Here is a 23,919-nt window from a genome sequence, read left to right on the forward strand (position 1 = left end):
CTGTTGAGCTGCCATTCATGAAAAGCATTCAAGAGGGAGTTTTCCAACAGGATAACGCTCACTCTCATACCGTTGTTGTAATGCAAATATTGCTCTACAGAGTGTCTACATGTTACCTTGGCCTGCAAGATCACCAGATCTTTGTCCAATTGACCATGTATGGGATATAATTGGACGACAACTCCAGCATCATCCACAGCCAGCAGTGACCGCCCTTGTATCGACAGAACAAATACAAGCATAGAATTCCATCCACAAAGTGACTTTCGGCACCTGTATGACACAATGCATGAATTTTTGCAGGCTTGCATTCAAAATTCTGGAGGATACACCGGTTATTAATGTAACAACATTTCACATTTGAAATGCATTTTTTCTTGAGCTTAAATTAACCTGTGATCTTGAAATTTTAATCAATTAAACATGTTAAATTTCATTACTCTACGATAATTTTTTCTTGATATTGGGATTTTTTTTTCCGTCAATGTATATATAAATGTAAACTTGTGATAATTTTTCTTCTACAATAAAACAACCTCTATATTATCCTAACTTTTCTTCTCTTACTATCTGCAATCACATTTTTGTTGATAAATTCTTCAGTATTTCCTTCATTTTAAGTCTTATCTCCTAAATCAACATTTATACGCTTATAAATGGAGCATACTGTAAGAAAATAGATAGTTTTGTCTCTGTTAATGAAGAATGCGTAATACAGAAGAGACAGAGCCACAATCAAGTGTAATATACCCATTACAGCAACGTGACAGGATAGCCAATGATAAAAAATGGCATTTACTGGAGAAATATACTTTTAAAATATGGAACACATTTCAACAAGCCATTTTGTAATGTCAGAGATTATTTTATGCCATTAAAAATATTTCTCGATAAATTCTCAAGCCAATATCAAAAGGCGAACAGAAGTTTATGACCGCATTGTGGACAGTTAAATTGCTATCAAATCCAGCAAACAAGGGAGACTTTTCTTGCCTAACTTTTGTTTCAACGCCATTCTTTTATTTCCCTCAGAACTTTACAAGAATGCATTAAAAAAATTAAATTATTTTGAATTTTTTTAAATGTCTCTTGAAATCCTTTTTTTAAATGTTTCTTGAAACATCCGAAATTATGGATTCACAACTTGGAATTAAAAAAATTATTAATTAGCACACAGGAGAAAAATCTGATGTTACTGCAGTTAAGGATTGTGATTGGTTCCGAAAAAATAGCCAGGTAAAGAATAGTCCGTTTTGTTTATAAACAGCTTTACCATACGGCTCTTTTTGTTTTTATAGGTCAGTTATTGCTCCAAATCCTCTTTCAGCACAATAAATAAGATCATTACGCAGAATGTACACTTTTCCACTGATATCAGCTTTTATATATTCTCAAGTAGATGCATCATTTTCCTTTTCCCCCAACTTATTTTTTTCCCTACACTCGCCAATCACACCGGAATCCTTCCCTCCTTTATCGGAGTCCCTCAATTTTGAATGATCAGAAACTATAATTGTCATTTTAATGATAGACAAACGTTAGCGAATAAAAACTAACTGGAATCAAAGCAGCTAACAAAAAAAAAAAAAAAAAAAAAAAAATGAAGACGAGAATGTTTAAAAGATCATGAAAGTAAGACGACTTCTTTCACGTAGAACTAATACCCTTTCCCATAAGATTCAGAACTGCGAGAATCTGCTTCACTGTATCCTAGATTGAGTGAGACGAAAGGGGAGAAAGAAAAGAATAAAACCTTCCCACTCGGAACGATGAATTTTGATCCCCCAAATGCGACCAAACCCTGTTGTTCACCCCCATTCCCACCCCCACGTGCTAGGCAGAAATATGCATATCCGAAACGATTGGGTCTTACAGCCGTACGTGCAAAATCAGCACACGATGTGTTATTTTTATTTGGGAGCGCACCCCCCCCCCAACCACCACCATCAAATTAACAAATTGCTATTGGAGATTAGCATCAATCCCGAGAAGGATAAAATTCTCTTCCAAAAACGGTGAAATCCGCTGCTACAAACATATCACGTCTGTAATAAATCTGTATTGTACATTCGTCGACAACAACAAAAAAGAAATACCTCTGTAGCTTTTTCATTTATCATCGCATCTTCACAAAATTGGTGTCGATGGAAATGACTCATCTGAACATGTTTGTTTCAATCAACAAATTGATTAACCGAATTAATTAACAGACTTAGTTACTATCCAGAAATTTTTATAATATACGACTATTATTTGTTTTATTTATTATTTATAGCTGAATCGATTTGTCGTCATAAATTTAACCTCTCAATAAAATTGTATGGAATTCTGATGGTAACTGTGAGAGTAGTATGGTTTTGAAAAATGGAACTTTCAATGCTAAATTAGTTATACGAACGAACGAACGAAGATGTGATAGTAAAAATTAAAGTCACAGAGGTGTTCCATTTTTCTGACGATTGTGCCATGAAGTATGCGCATTATACAGATTAATGATGCAAGCACAATTGCTCAACATGTGGTGCTCATTATATACTTTTTAGCATATATTACGGCAAGGGTCCTTCACTTCTACAAAAAGAAAGGATAAGTTGGTTTCTACTTTAAAAAAATTAAAATAAGAAAGCAAAAACCCCTTCAAATAGATTTTTTTTTCCAAAAATAAAGTATTTGGTAGTAAATAATAACAATAAATAAATAAATAAAATAAAAATAATTCCCGGATAAAAAAAACACTAATTCAGCAATATAAACTCTCGAGAAGGGAGGGCAATAAATACTGTAGATTTCTTATAATTCAGAAATGCTATGAATAAGAGTAGTAAACTATTTGCAATCCAGTTAGAATTCAAAACCATTTAATAAAACTTAGAAGTAGGCATGTTTCATAAAATCAAGTAAGATCTTGAAATTCTTATATATAATTAAATGATTTACACAGCACAATAATTTCAATAAAAGAAACTTTCAGATATTCTTAATAAAGCATTTATATATTCCAATTCCTATTAGATACTTTTTCGTTCATTTTTTATTTATTTATTTTTTATTTTCATGTGTATACGAGTACTGTGTCGTTTCTGAACATATTATTTTATTTGAATTCATTCCGCGAGTAATCCGAATCCACTTTATTGTTAAATATAAACACTTCCTTTCATCTTTTCTCTCACCTCTGTTTAGAGAAATTAAACCATTCCTAACGCATGCGCAATAGCGCGGAGGGTTTTAGAATCAGTTGGCAAAGAATACCCTTACTTTCATCAAAGGAAAAAGATTTGGACCTAATGTTTGGAAAAACAAACAGAAATCATTTTCTTGAAAGACAAAAGCTTCCATTTTTTTTTTTTAAGTGAGCAATTTATTTAAAATTACAAGAATAATCCGGAACTTTCTATTCAAACCTGAAATGGAATACTTTAAGGCGGCGAGATAAATAACAATAATAAACAGAATTCTCTAGGAGGCATGTGGGTACTTTATAGACAGTTAGCCGTCTCTGGCGATTAGCTGATTCACCTAAATTATTAGTAATGTAAAATTTTAATTCAATCTTTTGTAGATAACTTAGTCTTAATGGCTTTCTCATTAAAGCATTTTTGAAATTTTAACAGTCACGTGATTCGCACTATTTACGAAGGTTACGGTTATGTCCTTTATGCTGAAGGCTTTTCCAATTTTCCATTTATTTCATCTTAAACCTGAAGTTAGGTTTTCAAAAGAAAGTGACTTCAACTAATTCAGTAATCAAAACCGCAAAAAAAAAAAGTTAAGGGGAGAAAAAAAGAATCATTCAATATCGAATTACAGAATATATGTTATTATTTTTGTAATACATCAGAGGATTACTTAACAAAAATTTCTCGGATTCAATAATTATCAGCAAAGAAAGGAGGGGGGAATGAAATAAATATCTTAAAAATTTAATTTCACCTAAGTCAAATTTTCTAAGTCTAAGAATTTTCAACAACTAAATTGGTAACATAGAAAATAATATTTTAAACTTCAAAACAGTATAAAAATCTATTTTTGTGGAGAAATATTTTTAATATTACGAAAAGTTCATCAGGAAGTAATCACGAAAAAACAACAAAATCTCAGTTAATTTTTAATTGAAAGTTCATTAAAAAAACTCGCTTCAAGGTGCACATTGCGACTCTCCAAAGTATATACAGTGGATAAAAAAAGTATTGGCAATTGCCTATAAATGATCCTATTTGCTAACAAAGTATGTTTACAAATTTTATTTTAACATAGCGATTACAGAAGGAGAAAAGACAAACAAATATAACGAAATTTTCATTTAAATATTTTTTTAGTCAAAATCTACGAGAAAATCCAAAATTTGCATGATAAAAAAAGTATTGGCAAAATTATGAAACTGACAAAATTATGAGCGAAAACAAAATCGGTATATTTTTAGTACTTTGTATGCATACCTTCTGCATCTATAACAGCTTGTAATCTATTTCTCATAGAGGAAACGAAGGTCTTTGTTGTACTGTTGGGAATTTTGTGCCACTCTTGCAAGAGTAAACGTTTGAGGTCGTCTTTACGTGAAATTTTATGTTTTCTGATTTCTAGATCCAGCAGGTGCCATAAATTTTCAATTGGATTGATGTCAGGCAATTGAGGTGGGGTTGTTAACTGGCGAGGAGCATTGTAGAGTAGCCATTCACGGGTGAGATTCGCTGTATACTTGGGGTCATTGTCTTGTTGAAAAACGAATGATGTTCCTAAGCCAAGATTTTGGGCACTGATTTTTAAGTTATGGCGCAAAATGTCAATGTATGTACCTGCTGTCATAATACCATCAGTAAAATACAGATTGTCAACTCCATTAGCTGCCATACAGCCCCAAACTAAGACGCTGCCACCACCATGTTTTACAGTAGCAGTTAAATGTTGCTCTTCCAATTCAGTATTTGGCCTCCTCCACTCATATCGTCGTCCATCACTGCCGAAAATGTTAAACTTTGATTCGTCGGAAAAAAATAACTGTGTTCCAAAACTCTTCGGATAAATCAACGTGGGATTTTGCGAAATCTAACCTCTTTCTCCTATTTATTTGCGAGATGAATGGTTTCTTTCTAGCTGCCCTTCCATAATAACGTCCCTCGTGTAAAACATTCCGTACAGTCTGTACGCTGAAAGTCTTTTGCGAAGTGAAAGCAACATCTCTAGTTATCTGGGGTGCACTTATTTTAGGGTTTTTCTTAACATTGTTAATAATGGCACGTTTTTCTCTTGTAGAAAATATTCGAGGTCGTTTACTTCTAGTCTTATTTTCCGTTGATCCTGTTTGCTTGAACTTTTTTACAACACTTGTGACAGTAAATAAACTTATATTCAACTGCACTCCTACAGCACGATATGTTAAGCCATCATTTCTGAGCCTAATAATCATGTTTTTAACACTAACGCCCAACTCCTTCGATTTCGAAGTTATTTTACTGCAGTAATCGCAAAATAATGCATAGACACTTTTGGAGTAGTTTTGCAGACTTTATAACGGTATAGTTTCTTATAAGTCGCAACACGTGACTTCAATGTAACAAAATTTGCATAGCAGTTAAAACTTTGCCAATATTTTTTTGACATGCAAATTTTCGATTTTTAAAGAAAAAATCGTAGAAAATGCAAATTAAAATAAAAGTTTTACTATTTTTAATATATCTAAGATGTCTTGTATTTAATTAAGACAGCTAAAATTGCATAACATTTTATTTATTTGTCAATATGAATAAATTAAGGTAATTGCCAATACTTTTTTTACCCACTGTACGTACCCAATTTGGTAACTCTGTGTCAAACGGCCTAACATGCAGAAAGCCAACATACACATACATTCTCTCATAATTAGTAAAAATTAATCCTAGAAAATTTCATTTCTTAAAATAAACAATACCTCAAACACAAGGCGATGATTGCATTTGCTATTATTATTAAAGCAAATGTTAATTTAAACAACTTTAGAATTACACACACAAAAAATCAAAGAATGATAATAAAAACCAGCAAGTTTTAACAATGAAAGAAAGGATCAGCATCTGAATATAAGAGAAGCTAAATAATACTTTATTTTCTTTAATTAAATGTAAAATTAATCTGAGGAAATAAAATATGAAAATAATTAAAAAAAAGTGGAAATGAGGAAAAATTACGGAAAAAATAAAACGGAAGGAAAAAAAAAAAAAAAAAATCTATATTCTATTCAGAACTGTAAGCCAAAATCACAATTTGAACTGATAAATGCAAACATTTGAGTTGGACATTATAATCAGCACTTTTCAGAAACCACAGTCAAATTAAACAAATAAAATATTTAAAAAATGCAATAAAATATTTCTTTGATATTTGACTGATAAATAAAACCCACTTTTTTCAAAACCTTAACAGAAATATTCAAATCCGGATTTTCGGAAAGTACATAATATTAAGAACATTACACTAACGCACAAAAAGTTTTTTTTATTTTGTTTTTATAAATGGGAAGTCGAGCCTAGACATTCTTAAGAACAACGATCGACGTCTCAAGAACGATTTGCTCTATTTCTAGCAAACGCTGGCGATTATCGCAAAGTGACGTCATCAGATGCTACCCTCCTTTCCTCCTCTACCCACAGGGACAAAGTCAATCGCACAACGCCACATCGAATCACAATTGTTTAGTTAACAAGGCGACAAAAGCGAAAACTCGTATAAAAAAAGCCTTTTGTTCTGGGCGACACAGAAATTGGCTTTACAGTTTATAAATCTGAAGGGCTTTCCTATTATTATATTCTTGTTTAATAAGCTAGTAAAAATATTATTCACATTATGCAAAAAGTTTATTTTATTACTTTAATATTTCAGATAACCATAATCTTTCGAATTCTTGAATATAAAGCAATATTCTCAGAAAGAGAATCACAGAATAAAGTTACTTTATTTAAATTTATTTTTTACCCTTAAATGCATAAATTTCTACTTTTAATAAATAAAATTTTAAATTAACTAGGAAATGGGTGTAGTTAATAGGAAAAATGCAAAAAACCTAAAATTAAAATAGAAATTGATGCATTTCTACACTATGAACAATCACTTTTTGAGTTCAACAAATCTACTGTGTACAATAATAACTTATTCCACTCAACATAAGTAATACCTCTCATTAGATTATAAAACATGAAACAATCATTTTTAGCATTTAAACATTAAAAAACATTGCATTTTCAACATGATTACTGTACATGTGATCCCTTACTTACAGGAATTTTAAATTTCAATCCGTTTGAAAATATAGTTCAGTGATCAATGCCGTTTTCTCGTACATCCATAGACAGCGAAGGATGAGATGAATTTCTAGGTTTAGTGAACGTATGTAGAACCAATCTGCATATTGATATATTTTTACATCATAACAAAAAGCTACATATTTCTTGCATAAATTTATCGTAACATCCGTCGAAGTGAAATTGTACTTGGATAACACGCTAACAATGAAAATTCTCACAGACAAAGAAATTTGACATTCAAATATTCTAGTTGCGTTCGGAAAGGATAAAATAGTTTTGGTAAAATTAAAAACCCTTTGCAAAGGTTGCTACATAAAGAAATACGAAGTTTTAATCGTATCTCACATAGCGATATAGATACGATTGCTATGCATTTAAGGGTTAAATATGATTACAGCTTTGAAAATCCAGAGGTTTAATATAAGTACTGAAAATATTAAGTCATTGCACAAAAATACGTGAAACAGAACTAAGTTTAGGAAACTAGTATAAAAGATATATTTAATGCTGAAACAACCTTTTTTGCAACAAAATACAGAAATATATACGATGTAAATTTGAATATTGAAATGAATATAAAGAGAAGTTTAGACATTAAAAATTTTATATTTAATATTTTTTCAACAAAGATAAATTTAAAATATATCTTAGTTATTTTCATATTATGTTAGAGCAAAATACCTAATTATATATATATAGATATCTGTACGATATCAAATATTGTGCCTTGTTCTAATTAGGTAGATTTTTGTTATTATAGGCTTTTCGGACAGAAATCTTCCACATTTCATTTATTCGTTTCAACTTTCTAATGGAATGCATAGCCACGAAAAACTCTCACGTTTTGAGATAAAAAAAATAAAAATTCTTTATTGCTCTGAAAGTTAAGAGAAAAGAAACTAATTTAACAGTTCATAAGCTATACATTTTCTCCTTGGTTACTAAACCATTATGTAAACAATATTTAAATTGTTAATTAATATTTAAAATATTCTGTAAAATTGTCATTCTACTAATGTGAGAACGAACGTTTCATACTCTAATAAATCAATAAAGCAAAAGTTATTCTTTTTTTATTTTAGAATTCATAAATATTAATCATATTTTAGCCCGTTTAGGTGGAAAAAAAGATTTTCTCCTTTCCTTGTCACACCGGAGAGAAATTTTCAGCGGAAAATATGTTTCAGGACTTCATTATCTGATTGCGAGAATTTTTTTTTTTCCAAATATTTCAACATTTATAGTAAAAATAATAATAACATAAGATTATTATTTCAGCTTAAATACATTTCATCATAACTATTTCAAAAACTTTTAAAACTAAGTTTCCTTTCATTTAACATTAAAAATACTTCACTTTCAAACTGGTTTTGGAATATCGGGATCACGAAAAAACGCAACCGCGATTTTTTTTTTCTACAAATTTTTTTAGATGGGATCGCAAGTGGAAAAATGTCGAGAAAGCATTATTAAAAAGGTAAAGTATATAACAGGATTTAAATGAGGTACTAGATGTCTTTATACTGAACAAACAGCTACATATTTTGCGTTCCCCTTTGAAACGCAAATCGATTGTTGATTCTAAAGGATCGATTCCGCACTCTACTGCCTAAATTCTACACTCAGACTGCTTTATCCCTCTCCCTGCACTACACCTGTTGATTTTAGGAGCGAAGCAGCATTTCGGTATTATATAAGCGATGGAAATAGTTAAATGTATTCAGAATTGTTGCGAAGTACTATACAATAATTAGTATTATTTTATAATGTACAAATACGTGCACTTGTATATTAAAATTAATATATTTGTCCACACCAATTGTATTGAATTTCAGTTTTCTAACCTCACAATAATTTCCACACACCAATATTATTACTGTTTTTTCATCATGATTTCGGAAAAATTCATTAAACTTTAAAAAAAATTTTAAGACAAGGTTCAGACATGCTTTTCCAGAATATACCTACCAGCTTAATTCACATTTTTCTATCGTTTTCAAATTATGCTTTCTGTTTGCATTGATTGCGGTCTAATGCCTAGTTAATTTAATTTATTTATTAATTTAATTTAATTTGTCATCTGAGTGAAAATTAACACCAATAAATTTCCAATAAAATTACACATTAATGAAGATTTTTTAAAATTTAAATTCTGCTATACATCTCATTCATTCGTTTTAAAAAGGCGACCATTTTATTTTGAGAGGTGACTATTTTCATTTTGCATTTTGATATCAAATTTTCTTCAGTCATTCTAGTAATATACGGTTCAATAAACAATGGCTTTAACCTTTTGATAATATCTGAAAATTTTGTTTACTTAAAAGGAGTCACTATTAAACTGCAATGATAATTTTTAAATCATTTTACAAATTTTCAATTCATTTAAAATAAAAAAATTATCAAATGTTTGAATTTTTACTGGATTAAATTCTAAAGTAAATAGTTTGCAAGCTTTTCAAATTATATTTTCAGTGCAGTAATTTCTATTCATATTTTACTCCTTTCCACTTCATATTAAAACTAGGCACTAAATAAAGTATAAATAAGAGGGGGGGGGTAACTATTTTAAATCATGATAAAATCAGGAATAAGTACAAAAATGAAAGAGGAAGAACTATTCTTGCAGAGGCTGGAAAATTATTGTTCTGGTAGTTTTTAAAAATATTTTTTACTCATAATGTTGATTGGCATTTAACATTTTCAAGAAGGAATAGCAACTATAAAAGGTACTTTGGGTACAATACCTTGGATTCCAGTACTTTCACTTTATTATGCATTTTACAAAAAAATGCAAAAAAAGTATCCTTCAAAGAACAGGGTTATATACCACTTGCATATGCAAGTTAATATTTCAGCCATTTTTTTTAAATCAAAGTTATATAAAACATTACATTTATTGCATGGCAACTGCTTTTCGAACTTTCTTTATAACGATTATAATTTATTCAAATTCACTACATAGCAATAAGTCTTCTGAACTGGAAAAAGAATCAGATACAGAGAAAATTAAGTTATGCATGAATTTAGAAAAATCACAGTAATACAAGCAATGCAGCATAAATTTTATTCACAGATATTATAGAAACATGCTGGGAGCAAAGGTGCATGTTTTGTACTTGAGAAAAAAATACTGAAGATAAAACAAATTCTGATAATATAAGCAATCTATTCTGGATACTGATACATTCATAGATATTTTTAATTTAGAATATTAAATTAAATCTATATATAAGGAATGAGAAAGCGAAATGCATATTGTATGATAATGGAATTTATAGTGTTAAAGTGGTCGTATAGAAATTAGATGCAACAACTATTGTGAAATAATGACTGGTATCAAAACAGTACCCATCTAAAATTATAAGTTAAACATTATCTATTCTTTGATTGCTTAGACAAAAGCACATTAAATCCTCTTGAGGAAAGTTGAATCATCAGAATCAATGACCCCGCCAAACATTACGCCACAGAGAGTTATTCTAAATCAAATTATATTAAGCATCTCCTTTAAAAAGCTCAGCTTTATAAGCAGCCAAGGATTATGCTATATCAAGATTATGTCAAATTTCAATTTCTATCAGAATAATTGAAAAAAATACAGAAACTTAAATGCCTTTTTCACTCTCTATATATTATTTCAATTTGCTAAGTATCAGATTATTTAGATTAATTTCAAACTTCTAACAAATAACTTTTAAAATAAGATAAATCATGGTTTATAACATACAATTGTAACTTTGAAAATATAAGAATATTAAATTCCTGAAATTTCATGAGAACATGCAAATAAGTAAGAACAAAATCTTTTTTGCTCAATATGAAAAAGGCTGGTTCAGCTACTTGAAGGATAAAAAATACAAAATAAATCCATAAGATATTTTCCTTTCATCCCACTCCCCCCCCCCAAAATGGTTTCTGAATAACCATATTACTAAGCCATTAAAATCCTGGGTATTATTTTTTCCTAATTATCATTAATACAGAAAGAAAATAATTTATATATTACAGGCAATTACACATGAAAAATTGATTTTTTTAAATAATAATATCCCAAAAAAGCATAAAAATTTATTTGTCTTTTAATAAATTAATATAATTTTCATTAAAAAGCAAAACTAAATTATACAATTAAAGAAATAGTTTAGGTTAATAGTTCCAGACAATACCATATATCATCTTGATTTTTTTTCTTCCATTTAACCAAATTTTTTAATGAATAATGCTTATACTAAAGTCCTCTGGCGAATGATGCTGATGAACTCAAGAATTTTTTAACTATTAAAAAAATTATTAACATTTACTCAGTCAAAGAAAAAGTATACCAAATACTGTCTTCATCTTTTTGACAAATGCTTTTCCAAAATTCTTCAGATTTCTCTAATTTTTGGTATTTAACTATTTTGTTAAATGGCAGATTTAGTGTTTTTATATTGATTCTTTCTCATCAAATAAATCCTATAAAGATATTTGCTCATTCTGAGGGCCAACTTTGAAATATATCACCCAATATAAACAATTTTTCTTAATGAATTATGTATTTAATTTTTCTCATTAAAATAATTTCATAACAAGCAGGCAAGAAAAAAAATCAGAGAGAAGTACATGAGAAATTATAAAAGAAAATATTTCCTTATAAAAAAAATTAACTTCATGTCAAGTACTTTATTTTGACAAATGACAGCTTATCAACTTAAAAGTTCTATAGTATTTATAAAAGAAATTTCTCAAGGACACATCCTTTATTTTTATTATGCAAAATTTATTATATTCAGTGAAAGAAGCTAAGCTCATCAAAGAGCATAGAATAGATATCACTTAATCTTATTTAAGAAGGCACCATGAAGACTAAGGTGTGAAAATTTTACATTTTCAAAACAGAAATATCAATGAATGAAATGAGAAAGAGTAAAAAATAAACACTGTCTTAGGCACCATTTAAATTTACAATGCTACTAGCATTCATTGTAAGATGTTAGCAGAATTAATCAAAAGGCAACTTTGGATGCCAATTCAGTCTAGTTGTTCTTAAGAAAATTAAACAAGCATACAGAAAAGACTATTTCACAGCAAGAGTTATCAAAGTTCCCAAATAATGCTAGAATACTGGTACTAAGTTATTTTTATTATATAATTATTTTTCCATATAATGAAAAGATAATTTATGTGCAGTTATATCATTTTTAAATCCAATTTCGAAAAAGATGAAAAATTAAAACTAAATATAATATGCCTATACGTATTTGTTAAGCTACTAATGAAAACTTGGGGGAGGGGTCATTTTATATCCCAATCCTTATAATGATCTATTTTCAGTTCATAATATAATAAACAATTCCTTTCCCTAATAATCATATTTAAGATGAAAATTTTTACAAAATTTGTAAAAATGAAGGGGCTAGATTAAAATGCAATGCAATTAATTAAACAAGGGCAGATAAAATTAGACATTGCAGAACATCCAACTTCTTTCAATGCATTAAATTTAACAATTTTCTTAATTTTGTATAGAATATTTAAATTTAACATTTAAAAATTTTTTTCTTTTCTATAATGGGAAGAAATTACTTGAAGGACTCCATTTAAACACAATACCATTTGTTTCTGTATGTAAGTGTAGTAGGAGTAGTAAAAAAAAAAAAAAAAAAAAAATCTTTCTTTTTTTTTTTTTTTTTTTTTTTTCTCTCTATAACATACTTTGCAGCAGAAAAAGTACCATGAGGGAAAAATGAGGTAAGAAACAATCTTATAAATGCGTTTTCATAGCAAGTAAATTTACTGAACTGAATATTTTTAAAATTGTACTAAAAAACTTTTCTATTGAATAAACAAAAATAATTTATCTCTACATATTTTCATCTTATAATTCCAAAAGAAAGGTCTAAGTTAGAAATTCCATTTGGGATGGGACTTCATATATTAATACTATACTTTCAAAATGTTCATGTATTAAAAAATGGTGAGCTAAATATTAAATTATAGCAAGCAATAACTTTGCAGCTTTTGATATAGCTTATATACCAGAAGATGGTTTCTGTTGTTTAGCAGTAAAGCCTGCGTAAATTGCAGCTGGACAGCCTGTCAGCAGGTATTCAGATTTAGATTCTACATTAACTGTTCATTTCTTTACTGTTGAAACTGATAATTAGAAATTTAATTAACTATTTACAAGTATTTTTTAAACATTATTCATTTTTACCCCCAAAATTATTTTTTGTTAATAAGATAAATGAATTATGGTTAAAATTTAATTTTTAAATAGTCAAATATACTATATTACTATTGGAAAGAAAAAAAAATTACATTTTGCCAAATTAATAAATGGCATCTATATATACCCATAACAACAATGTTTCCTTAAGAAATTTATAGAAAAATTTATTTTATACTTTTCTATGTATTCAATAGAATAACAGCTAGTCTACTTCTGTGTTGTTGTTAGTTCAAAATTTTATAACTATTTTAATTCAATTAAATTTAAATCATTTTTTCAGATAATAGTAAATCTAGATATTTTTTTAACATTATTAATATTTTTATAATCATTTAACTCCTTAAAATTTAAAATTTTATGGATAATTTATCTACTCTGAATAAAAAGTTATTTTAAGAATAAAATTAATAATATTTTAATTAAATATTTAATTTCATTAAAATTTTAAAATGTGAGCAACCCAAGCAGGAACGAACCCTGACCATCTGATTGACAAGCTAATACACTACTACCCTAGTTGCTTTTTCACTGCAGACATACTAGTACATAAATAATGTCAAAAGTTTAAAGGTTATTTTTTTAACCTAATTCACTAATTAAGTTCACAAGTTAATTAGTAAATATTCTAAAAGTAAATTAATATAAAATGTCTCATACCAACCTGAATTTTCCAACTTGTGATTCACTTTTTTAACTAAGGCTTATTTTCAAATTATTATTAGTAGTATTTTTCAGAAGACTATAAATTATTATTTTTATTAAAATGCCCTAAGTATATTCAAGAAATTTTTGGAAGTTACATTTTGAGCTACTAAGATAAAATGAAAATTACTTGCCTAGTAATAATATAACTTACCTCATCCACTTTGGTTATTATGACCAAATTCCCACTACATATAAATTAATATAATCTTTAATTTGTATAGGTATTAAACTCTTAAACCATGAATTATTTTACTAACTCATTTCAAATAGTAATTACTAGTTAAACCTCTTCACCAAACAAATATAGAACCTCAACAAATTCAATTTGAATTAATCTATCAGTTTTTTTCAAGTAAGGGCAAATAATAAAAGTAAACTTACTTGTTAAGACTTTTGGTCTTGAAACATTTCTCAATAAAAACAGTCCTGAAATGAATAAAAATATACATATTAAACATATGATACATTAAATGTCCCTAATGCAAAGTAACGAAATTTTGACCCAGTAAATCAACAGAATTGTTGCAATATAAAACTACTTATTCTATTTTACCTAAATTATTAAAGCTCATTTCTTTATTTTTTAGAGATATTTTGCTACATAAGAGAATTCAAAATCAACTATATATTAAATGCAGTTGAAACTAAAAAATAATAATATAAATTGGCACTTTATACCATTTAGATGGAAAAAATGTAAAATGAATAAGGGCATGCTGTTATATCATATAAGTTGTTACAGTTAATTATTTAAGAGATGAAACATAATAATTAGTATATATTAGTATAGTAATAATAAATAATTAGTATATTTTTGATTTCATGAAAGTAATTTTTAATATAGAAACTAAGTTTTAACTGACATTATTAAGAATTTAACTAAAAATTAATATATTTCATTAGTTTTACTATCTCTGATAGTGATGTTAATAAAAATTTAGATAATTGTGGTTAAACATTAAAAATTTGTTAAAAGCTGCAACTTCAAGATAACAATTAATGGTATCTCCTCTGAATTTATTTTGAATGAAAAGCTCAATATTTTTATCCACAATGTTCACATGATTAATCAAATCATGCAAAAATACACATGAATGACAAACAATTCTCTTCAATGAGTTTGGTTTAAATTGTGAAAAAGTTTAAGATTTTAGAATGAGACCTCATGCCAAATTTCAATTCCCTAAATGTTTATTTAGTTATTATTATGCTCTAAAGTTACCAAAAAAAATTTAGAGATGTGAAAAATATACTCTGGGAAACTTTAAAATATCGGTAATTCTCAATATTTCTCTGATTAAATTTTAGCATCTAACACATTTTTTATAATGTATTATTAATTGAAAGAGAAAAAAATTTATTTTATGATATCTGCCTAGAAGTGTGTTGTAGTGTTTTGCATCATAAATGAACTTATTAGTGACTTTTAAAAAGTTATTTTTATTCAAATCTTGCACATTTTATACTAAGTTGATAGCACATTATGTTACAATAAAATTGCTAATCTTTGAAGAAGTCCTCCCCCCTCCCCAACCCTGGAAAAAAACTAGTATTCTCCCTCTCTTCCCAATTCAGAACTTTCTCTTCACATTCTTAAATAGGATTGTACAAAAAAAATTCTGGTTCCTTTAAAAAAAATTTCAAATACTCTTTTTTAGTCTTTTTAACAATTATAAATAAAAACCGTCAAAAAATTTTTTTGAATGTAAAAAGAAAGTTTAAATTTATTAATATATTTTTTTTCTTTCTCATTAATTAGTTCTTCATTTTCCTTTCATTATCTGATTTCAAACTTTTCATGGGAAAAAAAATCTGCAGTGAAAACCATTTGAAACATTTTTATTAAATACGGGATCAGCAACGTTCTTAATTAAAGTCCTTAATGAGAAAAGAGAATTAAGATTGCAAAGAAATATGCATGTTCCAGGAAAAATTAGGACAACAGATATGAGTACACAGAGATGGATAAAGCTGCTCTGGTAGAGAAAATAGAGTTCTGTGAATAAGCAGTTAAGGAAAACTCTTTCTTGTAAACTATGTTTAAAGAAACCCCTCTAACTTTTCAGCTGGAAATGAAAATGTTGGAAGGCAAGACGTGATAAATATCGATATTACAGGTTAAACAAAATAATAAATAAAGGAATAAATTTAATGCTAAAAAAATTAGTAGAATCCATCTACATCCCTAAAAATGAAAAAAAAATCATAAAATATAGTTACTTATTAACTCAATATTTTTTTAACAATAAAATTTTAAAACTGAAACTACTAGGCAAAATTAAAATAAGAAAAAAATTGTCCAAATAAAGGATTTCATTGCTATTTAATGAAGAATGGTCTGCTTGATAAATTAGTAATGGGAGATATCCTAATAACCTTAATCTTTTGTATTTTATGATACTTAGTTGAGTCAAATTAACATCTGATTTTGAAATAATTTTTTTTAAAAGGCGGATCTCTGACAAACCTGATTCTGTGTATGCAAGATGTACTATTTTGAGTTCAAATAATAGAGACTCAATTATAATTTCAAATAATAGAGTCCAAGAACAGTTAAATACAGGAAACTCTTTATCAATCTGAAGAGAGAAAGAGAAAACTTAAGTTTATATTTACTAACAATACTTTTTTTGACATCATTTTTTACAGTTATTCTAAAAGCAATTAGATTATAATGATTAAATTAATTAAAATTTGATATTAATGTATTTTTATTGAAATTTAATAAAATAAAGATTCTTTTTAAATTAAAATCTTCAAAGCACTTTATTAAATTTCTTTGAAAAGCAAGCAGATTAGGAGCATTTTATTTATTTATTAAGAGCAACAATGTATAAGTTTAGTCTTAAACCTTTTATTATCTTGAAAATTTCTGGAAACACATGACATGAATTATTTCTCCAACTTTCTTACTATTCAAAACCAATCTGTCAGTGGACAATTATTTTTCTGTTTAAATTATAAAATTATTAGTACTTTTTTTTTTTTTACATTTGCTAACTACATATTTAAATTAAAACATTAAGAAGCCAAACCTTGAAATATATATAACACTCGTAGAGTGAAGCAGAAAACCCTCTGGGCTCGCAGCATATACATATATTATGGAAAATATCCTCCTTTTAATGTCAACAATTACCACACTTACTATAAATGTTTAACAAGCAAAAACCAGTAAAATATTTCACACTGGCTATGCTCATCATTAATTGAAAATAATCTGTAAAACTAAACTATCATCTTATACTAAATTCCCAAAACAGTAATTTATAATTTAATAATGATTTTATATATATTAAGAAAAGAAACATTAATATCTTCCAATTTTTGTTCTTAATGAAAACAATCAAATTGTCAACAGAATCAAACGCTATATCCATCTATACAGCAATTTTAAGAATAAAAACATTTGCAATCTTTTTTAATACGTAAAAAATAAATTATTTTGTAAAAAACAGAGAGAAAGGGAGGGAGAGAGAATTATACTTATTATAATAAACTCGCTTATTCCAGAAGATAAATTATCATTTGTTAACAATATAATATTTTAGCTAAGAATATTATTCACTTTTAATCTTCGATTTTTCTTGAACAGTAAGGGGGAAAAAAATGCATATTTTAACAAAATGACAAAATTTTCTTTAATTAAAGACTAGATGCTTCAGAAATAACAGGATGAGAATCAAGTTCAGACAAAGAAAAATTTCCTCAAAAAAAGTCAGGATACCATATCTAGCTAGGTATCCAGAATTTTTTTTCGGCAATTTTTTTTTTTTTTTTTTTTTTTTGTCTTCTTAATTCACACTAATACAAGCCTATATAATATTTAAAAAAAATTTTGAAACTTAACTGTCATTATTTAATATAAAAGGAATGTAATTATACATCTATGTACATACGAATACTTCATAATAAAATTTGTGGGGTTAAGTTTTGATTTCAATTTAATAATTTTTTGTTCTTTTCTTATGCAAATAAATTATTTATCACAAAAAGAGGGTAGGAATTTTATAGCATTTTATTCAAAATGATAGTAAATCTAAGATGAGATAAGACCCAAAATTATCATAACAGCATATAAATATTATAGTGTGCTCCTTATTTTAAACTACTGTTTATACATATATGATAAATTCTTTTTAGAAGACAGAAAGTGACATTTTTAATGCCTCTACCTTTAGAAAATATTTGCACCAATGAATACAAGCAAGATATACAAAAAAAAAAAAAAACTTAAATAGATACTTGAGAAGGAAGCAAAAACTATTTTCCTCTCTTTCATTACTCAGTGTAGCTGAACTTGTGGTTCATGTACCTCCAGGTTACATGAAATGGTTTTAAAAGTATGTAGAAAGAAAAATAGAGAGAGAGTGTTGAAAACTGATAAACATATACTTATATCTTAGTAATTATACATAAAGAGGTAAGGCTGGGATACATGGGACATGGATGATAGATCCAATGATACACAAGTAAAAAAAGGTTGAAATGCTGGTATAAGTGATCCAAGTCTCAGTTCTTAAGAAAAATTACGTAGACAAATTATTACTATATCGATGCTATTTTTTTAACTTAAATACTACCGGAAGAAAAAAAATATATGCCCGAGTTGTCATTTACATTTAGCTATAAAAAGGATGATGATAAAGACAAAAGAAATAATTTATTCTCTACATGAGAATGTAAGATAATAATAAACTGAAAAAGAATTTTCTATCAGAATTGCCATTTCACCGATAAAGATACGACATTTAAAATAATGTAAACTATATTTCAGTGCAAATAATTCAATTAAACTACACTACTATGCACTTAATGCCAGAACTTTGCCAGACATTAAATATATGTACCATTCTTAATTTAATTTTGAAAATCATCCAAATTAAACAAAGACAAAAAAAATTCATTACGAGTTTTTGTACAATTGTCATTTTGCTATGTGCATACAAAGATTTTTTTTTTTTAAAGTTTATAATGTTTGAATTTGTTTAGGTTTATAAATATCTTAAAAATCTTATTACTAACAGTCCATTGAAATTTTAGTGAATAAATATTTTTCCATATAATAAAAAAATTTACAAAGAGAAAACTGGAATTATTTTTTAAATAAAATCCCTTTGTTATAAATCATTAATCATTTTTAAAAAATTGTAACCATTAAACTTAAATATATATTTTTTGCTTAATATAAATGAAAACATTTTAATCTACAGTAAACAAGAGTAATTAAATTTTCTGCTGTCACTGAAATCTTACTCCGTTTCTATTTATGCTGGGAGATTAACTATTCATACTTGACAAACGTTTCAACAGACATTTCATTATTTTAATAATCATTCTGAAAGATGATAAATATAATAAGTACAAAAACTTCACTTTTAGAATGCTTAAAAATAATTTGCTCATTATGTTTTTTAAGTATCCTTTCTCTTCCGCTGCACGCAGGGATCAGTACCGGAAGTTTAAAAATTGGTCAGAGAAATGATCTCCTTGAATGTAAAGAATTTTTTTTTCTTTACTAAAAACAGTTTGCAACAATATTATATATTAAAAATAATTTACTAATAAGTACGCATTCCAAAAAAAAAAAAAAAAAAATGTTACTAAAACAGGACTATCAAAATAGTTTCCTCCCCCCCCCCCCAACCCCCATCGGCACTCCCGGAGAACAAAATGATTGCATTTAAAAACTAGAATGAAAAATTTATTTAAATTAAACAAAATAACAAAAATACGTAAATTAAATAAGTTTGCTGCATATTATATATAGATGTATAGAAATTCAATAACGAGTAAAGAAATTGAAATAAAACGTTTCTAATACAGCACTGCTAAAAGATAAATATTTAAATAAAAATTCATTCAATTGAAATCGTTATATTTTGAAGGAAAAAAAAATGCACAAAAATGTTAAGTTGCAGATATTAAAATTCATTAAAAAACTTTTTAAAAAAATCAAATGCGTCTAAAAAGTTGTTATTAATTATTCAAATATAGCTTGAATAATTAATACGGTTATTTCAATTCTCCACATTTTATAAAAATATTGTTAAACATTCTTATAAGAGAAAAATAATAACGCGGACTTATCACGAGACAGACAATCGCATGAAATACATTTAAGAACATGTTTCCCTACGGCAAACGCCGACGGAGCCGATAAGTGCAACTTTAGGATTCAACATCCTTTTTAAAAATAGTACCTCAAAAATACTATTTGTTCGTTAAACTATGAAATTTTAATTACTATTAAGCATAAAATAAAAGTATTTTATCTTAAAATACAAGAAGCAGAAAGAAGTCATCAGTAAGAGAAATCTCTCTCTCAAGAGGAAGGGAGCGCGATTGGAATTCGTCACGTAGCCAAGCACAGAGAAGATATAACAGGAAGTTATAGCATTGTACATAAGAAATGCACGATAATAAAGAATAAAACTTATAAGCTATGTACTCACCATACATAAATTCATAGGAATTTGTGGAATTAAATTCTATTTTCTTCGCAAAATTACATTTAACAACGATGGAATAACTTATCACAACATACAACCGTGAACAGCACAGAGTAAACTGGTAGTTAGCAAACTTATCATGGTTGCTGTAAGGAACTACAAAGTCACGCCAACCTTTGGCGCCAACAGTTGGCCAAAAGTTCAACCAGCTTAATGATTTCCCACTTTAGGTTGCTTTTCCATTCAGGTTTCTTTCTGCAGTATTCGGTTTGATTGTTTTGAAAGCATTGTAGGTGAAATGTTTTTTTGTTTAATGTTTCTCCTCACTCAACTTCAAATGAAAAAATAAATTTGAAAGTATTGTATTTTAGAAACTTAAATATCAAATAAATCTATTGATATTTTATTTTTATTTTTTTTATTCGCTTTTGAAAATTGAAATATTTTTTTAGTTAAAATATCACAAAATAACGGAATATTTTAATCCTGTCGAAATAGTATTTAATATGACCAAATATTCGATATTATGATTTTCTTTCACTGGATAAACGAATGCACACTCATAAAATTTTAAATTGAAATTTTTATTTAATATTGCAAATTTAAAATAGAGGGAACTCTGCAATTGAGAACCAATGCTCACATGCTTATTTGAAATATATCCATACATTTTTTTTTTTATATTTTGAAATAGTTTCCTGAAAAAAAAAATCCGCTTTGCATTTTTTGAAATTAATTATCGCGTCATATAAGTAATTTGTTATTTTCCATACGAAATTGGATTCTTAAGCATAAGTTTCAAAAGGCAGAATTAAATTTCTTAAAATGTTTCTTGATTTCTGAAAGGATAATTACGTCTTACTGATAATTTATAATTTTTTTTATTATATTTAACATTAACAATAATTTCACTCCAAAAAAAAAAGGAAGACAAAAAAGAAATAATCGAAGAAAATTCAGGAAATCGTTCTCTGTATTTAATTATTCAGAATTACTGTTCTTGAAAGTTAGATTTCTTAAATAACAAAAGAAAAAAATTATGTTTAAAAAATTTAAAGAAGAGGTTTTTGTTTCAGAGTTAGAATTTCTTAGTGCTATTACTAAAAATAATAGATAATTTTAAAATATGCATCATTATAAAAGAGTAGATTGTTTTTAAGAAACATTATTAAACTTTTTAAATGTTCAAAATTCCTTAATGATTTCATGTTTGTTTTTATAAATAGACTTTTGATACAAAATTAAAACTGCAACAAAAGTTACGAATTTTCATAAGGAATATTAAGAACCTGAAATTTGAGAAAGGAACTTTCTTATTATACTGTAAATTGTTTCATTTTAAATTAAGCATGCATTATTTAAAATAAAGTAAATCATTAAAATGAAGTAAATAATATTCTATGTGTAGTGTAATGAAAGCTGACATAAAACGGGAGACACTTTTTAGAATTATAATTTGAAGAGTTATTTCTCAAATCAGAATTTTTCAGTTACATTTATTCTTTTTTATCATTGATGTGACTTTTATTTTGTTCTGATAAAATGAAAGAATAAAATATTATTATTTTTTTGTTACAAAAAACTTTATTTACTTTATCGTCATTACTTAAAATAAAGATGAGTGTGCGTGCGTACGTGTGTATGTGTGTTGGTACTCCACTGGCTCCTAGACTCTTTCACCTTCAACAACTTATATACTATATACTTTGGAGAGAGGGGGGGGGAGATGCACTTCGTAGTATTTATTTATTTATTTTGCCGTTTCTTCAAGAAAATTTCTGAACATATTACAATTAATTATGTTTCTAATCGATGAAGCAAATTTTTTATATATTTAATGCATTTATAAAAAAGGGGAAAAATATTTATAGATAAAATTATATAATTTATAGATCTATAAATATCTATAATATTTATAGATAAAATTTATAAAATATTTTATCCATATTTTTCAACAACAATACAAAGATACTACAATTTCTACACGAATATTAAGCATATCACGAACGATAACACACACACAAAAAAAAAGAGAGAGAGAGAGAAAAGAAAACACCAGAATTCAGGAAGAACATTAGTTAGAACATTAGAAGAACAAAGTTATTGATAAAAGTCACTATTTAAGATTCAGATATTTTTTGCTTTACAATCCGCATCATTATCGATTTTAATATAAAAATGATGTATCATGCAAGGTAATAAAATTATACTTCTCTCCTCAGCACATATTAGTATTTGCAATGCAGAATTCTGGAAAGTAAGCGAACAATTTATTTAATTCTGCTAAGAGTCAGTAAAATATCTAAATTTATATTTAAAACATGCTATTAACATGAAGAAAAATGCCAAACCTAACGTTATTTTAGATTAAAAATTATTACAATATTAAGAGGATTAAAATAGCTAAATGCTGTTCTAGTAGAGGATTAGAATAGCTTTTATTCTTACGAATTTTATGGGAGCTGACAGAAAATAGGTAAATCCCTAGTAAAATGAACTTGAAGGGCGTGAAATTTCTAAAATAGTATAAAATATGTATCTATCAAAAAATTTGCTGAAAAAGTCTTAAATTATATAAAATATTTATTCAAAATTTTAAGGATCATTTTATTAATCTCAGAGAAACAACTGATTAACAAAGGCGTTTGTAATTAATAATTGTAGAATATCATTTCCGATTTCATATTATTTTTCAAAAGCATGTGTGCCTACAGACTTTTAATTACAATGAAATTTTACATATTTTTACAATTGTTCTATTAATTTTTTTTCTTAAACTACAAGTTATATTTCAGGCAAAGAACTATTTTAGTATTATTACATTAAAATAGGCATTCCTGCACAATTTGGCTAATTAGATGATAATAAATCTTTATTTTGTACTGAGTTTTTAATAAGATTAAAAAACTTTACAATCAAATATTTTATTATTACTATCTATTACTCATAATACTAAATAATACTTATTATTCTCATAATACCAAATTATGATTTTATTTCATAAATAAACATTCAAATAGCGGGATTCCTTCACAATTTAGACAATTCGATTACAATAAAATTCTAGAATTTTATTTAATAAGTTTTCATTTAAAAAAATTAAATTTTACTATCAAATGTTTTAAATAAAGTCTCAATTTTGGTGACAAAATATTTTTTTAAAAAAAAATTTCTGCTAATATTCTGATCTGCAGAGTTGACTACAATAGTTTTATATAGATAAATCTGAAGTATATTAAATGCGATTGAAGCTTAAAAGAAATAGATTATA

General features: G+C 27.0%; 1 protein-coding gene across 1 annotated transcript in view; it reads right to left on the reverse strand.

Annotated features, from left to right (window-relative positions):
* Nucleotides 1–20,760, reverse strand: part of LOC129972489 (uncharacterized) — a 40,193-nt gene extending 19,433 nt beyond the window's left edge. Inside the window, exons 1-2 of the mRNA XM_056086635.1 lie at nt 20,652–20,760; nt 14,578–14,622 (exon numbers count right to left, since the gene is read on the reverse strand). The gene's annotated coding sequence lies outside the window, so the exon portion shown is untranslated. The remainder of the gene's footprint in view (nt 1–14,577; nt 14,623–20,651) is intronic.
* Nucleotides 20,761–23,919: the final 3,159 nt, after the last annotated feature.

This window comes from Argiope bruennichi, chromosome 6, assembly GCF_947563725.1.
Source record: "Argiope bruennichi chromosome 6, qqArgBrue1.1, whole genome shotgun sequence".
Taxonomy (NCBI): Eukaryota; Metazoa; Arthropoda; class Arachnida; order Araneae; family Araneidae; genus Argiope; species Argiope bruennichi.